Below are 9,144 nucleotides of genomic sequence, written 5' to 3'. Positions count from 1 at the left end.
TACACCAGCAGTGTTACAAATATGACGAACAACTTACAATTACCTACATGCGCTGAACGCCCCCTTCAAACACGACTATAATTACAGTATGTTTTAAAGTTATTCACGGTTTTATTGCCATACCATCCGAAATACTATTACCATCCGGCAGCAAAATAAGACAAAACCGCTTAAATACCTACAGTCATATACGAACCACAAAGGAAACATAAATGGTTTTTTTCCCACAAACTATTATTCAGTGGCATTACTTGGACATAATAACTGTGCTCGCAGATGAAGAACAAACCTCACAGTCTAACAGAAAATGAAGATAATTACCTAAGATAAACCAGAACAAACTTTATGCAAATTACAAAAGATTTTTATTTACGAGTTATAAATTGGTCGTAAAGAAAATGATATATATAGTCAAATGCGTTTTGTTTAAATATACTTTTTCACTTTTTTGGTCTTTTGGAAAATGTTGTTTGTGCTGTATTTAGACCCCTCTACCAAGAAATTTGTTTTGCATGCACACGTAAAAAAAATGCGGTTTTTATCCAACTCAATCATAGGTTTGAACGTTGTTTTCAATTATTTATATTTTTTTCGTTTTGGCTTGTATTATATTTGCCTTCGGGTTTATATGATCCGTTCATCCTATTTCGACTCTTCAAAATTCAAGAGTCTATCCTAAATTGAGGTATAATATATGGCCTTCCAAATACCTTTTGATTCCTAACATCACTGAAGAGACATTAATTGTCGAAATCCGGATATGGTGTACAAATTTTTGCACCTCATGTTTGGGGTATACCATCTTTTCCGCAAGTTTATTGTTTTCTGTTGGTATTAAATTACTAATAAAGATCCATTTTGTTACATCTTGTGATCCGTTTATTTGGCAATCGCCAATGGCAGTCAGCAGGGTTTAAGAACATCCGTTGTTCGACCTGTTAGTCAAATGTGTTTTGTTTAAATATACTTTTTCACTTTTTTGATCTGTTGGAAAATGTTGTTTGTGCTGTATAGAGACCCCTCTACCAAGAATTTGTTTTGCATGCACACGTATAAAAATTGCGGTTTTTATCCAACGCAATCGTAGGTTTGAACGTTGTTTTCAATTAAGACTTATTTATATTTTTTCGTTTGGGCTTGTATTATATTTGCCTTCGAGTTTATATGATCCGTTCATCCTATTTCAACTCTTCAAAATTCAAGAGTCTATCCTAAATTGAGGTATAATATATGGCCTTCCAAATACCGTTTCGATTCCTAACATCACTGAAGAGACATTAATTGTCGAAATCCGGATATGGTGTACAAATTTTTGCACCTCATGTTTGCGGTATACCATCTTTTCCGCAAGTTTATTTTTTTCTGTTTGGTATTAAATTAATAATAAAAATCCATTTTGTTACATCTTGTGATCCGTTTATTTGGCAATAGCCAATGGCAGTCAGCAGGGTTTAAGAACATCCGTTGTTCGACCTGTTAGTCAAATGCGTTTTGTTTAAATATACTTTTTCACTTTTTTTTGTCTTTTGGAAAATGTTGTTTGTGCTGTAATTAGACCCCTCTACGAAGAAATTTGTTTTGCATGCACACGTATAAAAATTGCGGTTTTTATCCAACGCAATTATAGGTTTGAACGTTGTTTTCAATTAAGACTTATTTTTATTTTTTCGTTTGGACTTGTATTATATTTGCCTTCGGGTTTATATGATCCGTTCATCCTATTTCGACTCTTCAAAATTCAAGAGTCTATCCTAAATTGAGGTATAATATATGGCCTTCCAAATACCTTTTCGATTCCTAACATCACTGAAGAGACATTTATTGTCGAAATCCGGATATGGTGTACAAATTTTTGCACCTCATGTTTGCGGTATACCATCTTTTCCGCAAGTTTATTGTTTTCTGTTTGGTATTAAATTACTAATAAAGATCCATTTTGTTACATCTTGTGATCCGTTTATCTTGCAATCGCCAATGGCAGTCAGCAGGGTTTAAGAACATCCGTTGTTCGACCTGTTAGTCAAATGCCTTTTGTTTAAATATACTTTTTCACTTTTTTTTGTCTTTTGGAAAATGTTGTTTGTGCTGTATTTAGACCCCTCTACGAAGAAATTTTTTTTTGCATGCACACGTATAAAAATTGCGGTTTTTATCCAACGCAATTATAGGTTTGAACGTTGTTTTATATTTAGACTTATATATTATATATCTTTTTTGATTCAAGGCAATGCTAAACTAACTACATGACATTTAACCCAACCACATTTCAAGTGTAAAAATTACAACAATTGTTATTAAACGCACGTACTTATAATAGACAGGCACCGGCGGAAAAGGCTGTTTAAATATAGGAAGTGCTTGTATGGAAACGTTTAACTTCCTTGTTTAACAATAACTAATAGAATAAATTAAAAGCATTATTTCCTACTATAAATTATAACAGAGTGAATTTTACTATTAGCTTTGTTTCTAATCCATATCGGCACGCACAAAATAAATGAATACAAAAATGCTTCAAAATACATAATGGTAAAAATAAATTACATCCTGATATGTAGTTTTGGTGTGGCATTTTCGTTGACAGGACAAGTGTGTTATGACAAAACAACCAGGTATGTTCTCTACTTATTTCCGTCATGATACCATGATTGAGAAAATGCATTCATTGCAGTAGAACGTTTCCCCGTGCTTGAGGTGTATGCTCTTATAACATTTACAGTTATGGTGTGCTTATTCATGTGAGAATTTCTCATATTAATACACCGTCAAAATATCATGTTTGGTTAAATTTCTTCAAAATACTGGTTTGGTCATCTGTTTTGTATATTGCCCTTTCATACTATTTTAAACTGCTAGGTTTTCTTACATATATTTCGATGTGCCCCGTGCTGTCTATCATTTGTTTATTAGTTTAATATGTATTGTCTATCATTTGTTGTTTCTAAATTATTGGTCTTTTGTTGGGCAATGTATGACAAATATATTGTGAAAATTACTGCACTTTTCTTGTATCCCTGGTGCTTTCGACTGGAGAACCGTCGTACACAATCATCGCACAAGTTGGCACTCAGAGGCGGGTGGGGAGCAAGAAGGTGAACTGTGGTTTATTTTTATCAATAGTACCGCTTAAGTCGACGCTAGGGACCGTCTTGACCTTGTTGTAGGGTATGAATGATTCGTTCATTGTTGAAGACCCTACATCAACTGTCAAGATGAAGAACAGGAATAAAAGCCCTGTTCATTGATAATTTTCTATGTTTTCTATGTATTGTGTGCGATTTTGTCCCATGTACATTAACTCCATATCTTTTCATTTTCTATTGCACAAAGAAAGTAACAAACATGCATTGAGGTCATGTTGTATCGATGTGTTTTACATCGTGTTTCTTTGTATATGTTTCGTTTTTAAGAGTGTTTCTTTGTAAATGTTTCGTTTTTAAGAGTGTTTCTTTGTGCATGTTTCGTTTTTAAGAGCAAGTGGCACTCTAAATATGATGCACATTTCATTTTATCCTGCAATCGACCTTTCTACTATACTAATACAGGTGTACAGATAACACGAAGCGATATACGTATACTAGACGTATATTGTCTCCTTTTGCATGGTATCGTCATCCGTTCGAAAAGTGTTAACATTTAGATCTTCTTATCTGAACCGACTGAGCCATTGTAAACCAAACTTGACATGTATAATGTTTGAATGAAAAACATGGCCACTACGGCCCACTAGAAACAACAATTAAATCCGTATGAGTAATTTTCCTAATTCGTCTCTTGAAATCACCATGAATAAATATTTTCAATTTGAAAGGTATGATAACGTGGAAACCCTCTATATAGAATCCTTATTTCGTACTGATCGGTGGGAAAGAAATTTTTCGTCTTATGCTATGAAACTACAAAACAAATTTTAACTTACAATATACTAGTTATGGAACAACAACTTATAAATGTTTCATGTAGATTTTTATGTATTTAAGGTCATAATCATACAAAATCTTTTTCTTATTGGATCGTTGATATAGGAAATGCGGCAGATGTCCATAGTTCATTGTTTTAAAACTCTTAAAATGTACCTTGTGTTTTTCTGTCTCTTTGTAAAGTTTTTTTTAAAATGTATATGCTTAGTGCCAATCAGATGAGTCGAGCCTTTTCCGACTGATTTTTAAAGTTTGTCCTTGTTTTGTGCTGTTACAACACTGTCCACGCTTTAGATATCGAGGAGTGAAAGCTCATAAACATGTTTAACACCATCACATTTAAGTATACTATGCATGTCCAAAATCAGGAGCCTGTAAATCATTGGTTGTCGTTAGTTGTTGACTGCCATATCTATTTTTCGATTATTGTTTGTAGAATTGATCGGGCAGTTGATTTTCTATTTTAAATTGTTTATATTTTTCCTTAAATAGCTTACTATAAGGTATTTGTCACAACAATGCACAGGGAAAACAAACTCGTTATTTCATAGTTGTAGCATATTAATGTAATTATAAGAATTGAATGCTTCTTTTTGTAGGGGTGTAAAAGCGTTGATCGTGCGCTTCAAACAAAAGTGCTTCGGTCAAAGCTTTTATTTAAAAATAAGCATACAATCAGCATTCAATTCTCAATAAATTCCTCAAATCAGACCGGAAATGACTCAAAATCAGAAACAATGGTTACGTCGTCAGCAATACAAGGTCAACAAGAAAGAGATTTTATTCTTGAATCAATTATTATCTGGACTACAATGCTGGAGAGTATCCATTGTTGAAGCTGCACATAGACCTAGGTGAGCGACAAAGGCTCTTTAGAGTCTGTAGTTTTATCTTAATTTTTATGCAATATAATTTGTCTAACTTGGAATTATAATTTGAACCCTTTTTTTTCTTTCCTTTAGTGGGTTAGTGGCTTTCTGCTGTGCTGACTACGAAGAACACAATGGCGTCTGTATTCGTAAGGATACGTTTTTGTTTTTGTTTTTTGTTATAAAAATTACATACGTTGATAAATATTATAACTTAAAGGTTCAATGGTTGCCAGACAGGATTCGCACGATCGTTTGCAATATTTTTTTCTTCAAAACAATGTTCCGTTTCCTCACTTTTATTTACTAGGGTATATTGACGACAGAGTCCTAATTCTTCTTTGGAGAAGTTTTGATAGAGCGGGAGGGACAAAAAATACATTAATTTTATGCTCAGTAATTAAATGTGTGTATGACTTATATATTAATAAAATCATGAACAGTAAACCTTTAAGTGTTTTATATTGTAAAGATTGGTACTTTTTAAGTTTCAATTGCTGTACCTTTTCCCATGAACTGAACATATTCTGCAAAATTAATAAATGCAAATCAGATTGTTCTATATGAATTCCGACTGGGTAATCGGAAGGGGGGATTTATTTGTTTATGAGATCCTCGGAATAATATTACATTCTCACAACCTTGATAGTGATTATTATTGGTTGCTACAATTAGTAGTTATTGCTCGATATCATAGCTTGGGTTTGGTGTTTTTATATTTTAGTTTAGAAAAATTACTACACAATGTAATTTTATATTTAAATATTTTCCATTTGTGAAACACTGCAACAAATTCAAAATAGATTTACGCGAGTAAATTAAAACATTGCAGTCCTTGGGAACTTAAGCCAAAAAATGTATTTACAGTGAATGGAACTAAGTAAAGTAACCTTAGATTGTTTTGAAGATATTCAAGATTGACAGAAGAATAGTGATGTCTCCGTTTAAATGACTGATATATGTAACGAAAAATGTGGTTTTACTTTTAAATATTGAGTAATCAAAATCGAGTGATACAGTAAAAAAATCGAGATGAAGAAGTAGCTGTCAATGTATTTTCTACTAATCATGGAAAAACAATCGTTCAAATAGATTTTTCTTAATCAATATTTCGATATTTCTCAATCAATTTTCTTAGAAAAATAAAAATATTAACACAGAACGATCCAGAGCAATCGCAATGTGCTAAAGAGAGGCAAGAGATACCAGGGGGGACATTCAAACTCACAAGTCAAAAATAAACTGACAACGCCATGGCTAAAAAAGAAAAAGACCAGCAGACAGACAGACAAACAATAGTACACAAAACACAACATAGAAAACTAAAGACTGAGCAACACGAACCCCACCAAAAACGGGGGGTGATCTCAGGTGCTCCGGAAGTGTAAGCAGATCCTGCTCAACATGTGGCACCCGTCGTGTTGCTCATGTTAGTACAAAACCGGTTATACTTTTAATTCGGTAGGTCACATTCGGGAAAAAGGAACGGAATTGTAGTTACAACATGAGGAACATATCCGCTATCATCTGTGAAACGGATATTCCAAAGGTTAACAGTTCCAGCACCATAGGCAAATCTGGCCAAGAGCTTTTGGAAAAACTAGACCTAGTTGCTATCATGGAAGAAGGAACGTATCTGAGTTTTCTGGGACATAGAATTTAATAAAAGTTTGAACAGTTTAGGGAAAATATTGCATCTTTTTATGGAGTTTTATTGTACGAAAGCTATGTTTTGGTGTTGTATTTATTATCGAAATTATCAAACAATCAGGTTAAAACAGTTTTGTCAGGAAGTTTATTTATTACCAAACTATTATATTTCATCTTTATATTTCCAAGAAATTGTTAGTTTACCTTTTCGTATTGTTTTCCTTTTTCAACAAGTTTTAAATAGCCCACCTTCTATAGTACCATTACCGTTTTCATTTCGTCTTCAGGTTTTTCAATGCATTAAATTATCTTTCAGTAAAAGAATTTATTGTTTCATATGTGATCCTGTGTATACTGTGTATGTCTTTAATTTATACATTGTCTGTTATAAATTGCAACCATGATACCTGTATTTTGAATAGTACTAGACAGTTATGTCTGAATATAGCAGTCATAAGAAAACACATCTCATTTAAGGTTGGGTCAGATTGTTTGATTTTGCGTTTTAGCATGCGGTATTGGATATGTATCGGATGACGGCGGAAGATGTCGAATATGTCCAGACAATACATACGGGAAAATATGTGCTGAAGATTGCAATTGTAGGTCTTCTCAAAGGTAAACTATATACATATATATGACCAGTACTGAGGTATGTGAGCAGTCGGTTCGATATTTTAATTATATAAGTCAAAAAGAAATACAAAATTGATTATTCGATGAAAAAAAAAGATAGTCGTAGTTCAGTTAATAATGAGTAAATAGAGATCTTGGAAATCGTTTTGGAAACCTTTACGTAAATCACAATTTTCTCTTTATAATTTGTAAATTTTTATCAACAATGTGCAATCAAAGATGTACTTTTAAAACATGATATCTCAAAATACAAAAAAACAAACAGACACTTTAGTAAAATGTGAAAATATTAATAGATAAAACTATGGAAAGTAAAAAAAGGACATATACATTTGACTTGATGATATTCAAAATATATTCAGTAAAACTGCTCGTGCGTTGGCTAGGCCTTTCTGATCTTTCAATCTTCAAAAATTAAGCTTAAGTTAGCTAACATATAGATACAAATGATATCAAGAGAAATTTATTTTTGGAAATTTATGGTCTTCGATGTGTACAGAGGGCTTAAAGTGCCAATTTGCCAAAATATATGTAAAAGACCACCGGATACCGCTTAAATGAGTGAGACCTTTCGGTCTTTCAATGTCAATAACATTTGGCTACCAATCTTATCAAAAGAATTTACTGAAAACATTTCATCTTGGAAAGGTATGGAGGGCTTAACTTATCACTTTGCGATTACAAATCCACGAAAATGCAGGTACACTGTAAAAGGGCCCAGGGCGTTTTACCGGCTTGATCTTTCAATCTTCATAAAGTTAGGCATATACTTAGCTAACCTATAGATACAAATGAAAATTAGGCATAGACGTAGCTAACATATAGATACAAATGACATCAAGAGAATTCATCGAAACCTTATGTCTTCTTCGTGTATGGAGGGATTAAAGTGCCATATTGATAATCATTTTATATGATAAAACACTATGCATCTTGCTACTGGATATTGCTTAAATGACCGTGATACCTTCCTTGGCCCTCAATGCACACCGAAGATGTAATGTCACCGGGAAATGTTTTTAATGAAAACTGTATCTATACTCAGTTTAATTTATGCCTAATTTTATAGACATTGAACGACCAGAAAGGTCTCACGGTTATTTAAGCAGTCGCCGCTAGTCTTTTGCAATATATTTTGAATATCAAGCAGGCTACAGATCTGTATTTGAGCCCCACACACCAAGGACAAAAAGTTTCGGTAAATTCCTTTTGATAGCGTCTGTATTGGTATGTTTCCTTACTCTTTGTGAAATTTGATGAAAGTTGAAAAGTCAGGAAGGTCTAGCCAACGCACTGAGCCCTATACCCTAGATTGCAGTCGATTTTTAAACGCAAGTGACACATTAAGTCCTTGTATATATCGGAAATGTAATGTCTCCGGGAAATGTTTTAATAGAATCTGTATTTATACCCAATATAAGTGTAAGCCTCATTTTATATACATTGAGCGATCACGAAGGTCTCATGGTCCTTTAAGCTGTCGCCAGTAATCTACTGCAATATATTTTGATTATGAAGCTGGCACTTTGAGCCTCCGTACATTTAAAAAAATCGAGTTTCCATACAGTCCTTTTGATAACATTTGCATCTATATGTAACTTTACTCTTAGTTCACTTTGATTGAAAGATTGAAAGACTAGAAAGGTCTAGCCAACACCCTAGCCTGTGCCTTTTACCCTTGAATGTTGTAGATTTGTAACAGCAAAAAGCCCCCCTCCTCCCCACGTATCTACCGAAGATGTATTGTCTGTCTCCGAGTGATGTTTTAATATAATCTGTATGTATACTCAACCTTAGTGTTATCCTTATTATATAGACATTGAACGATCAGGAAGATCTCAAGATATTTTAAGCTGTCACCGGTAGTCTTTTGTAATGTAGCTAAAGATCTAAGACTGCGAAAACATGTCGCTAGTCAGTTATGTATTGTCGATTTAAGTCTTTCTTCCTCATAGCTGTGTTAGATTGGTTTTGTGTAAAGAGTACACCACTGCAAATGAAGTCCTTATAGAGTGAACATGCACGAGTAGGGTAATATATCAATTGAAATATTAAAACGCTATACGATT

Source organism: Mytilus californianus, unplaced genomic scaffold (assembly GCF_021869535.1).
Source record: "Mytilus californianus isolate M0D057914Y unplaced genomic scaffold, xbMytCali1.0.p SCAF_2, whole genome shotgun sequence".
In the NCBI taxonomy this organism is placed as follows: Eukaryota; Metazoa; Mollusca; class Bivalvia; order Mytilida; family Mytilidae; genus Mytilus; species Mytilus californianus.
This window is presented reverse-complemented; position numbering follows the sequence as displayed.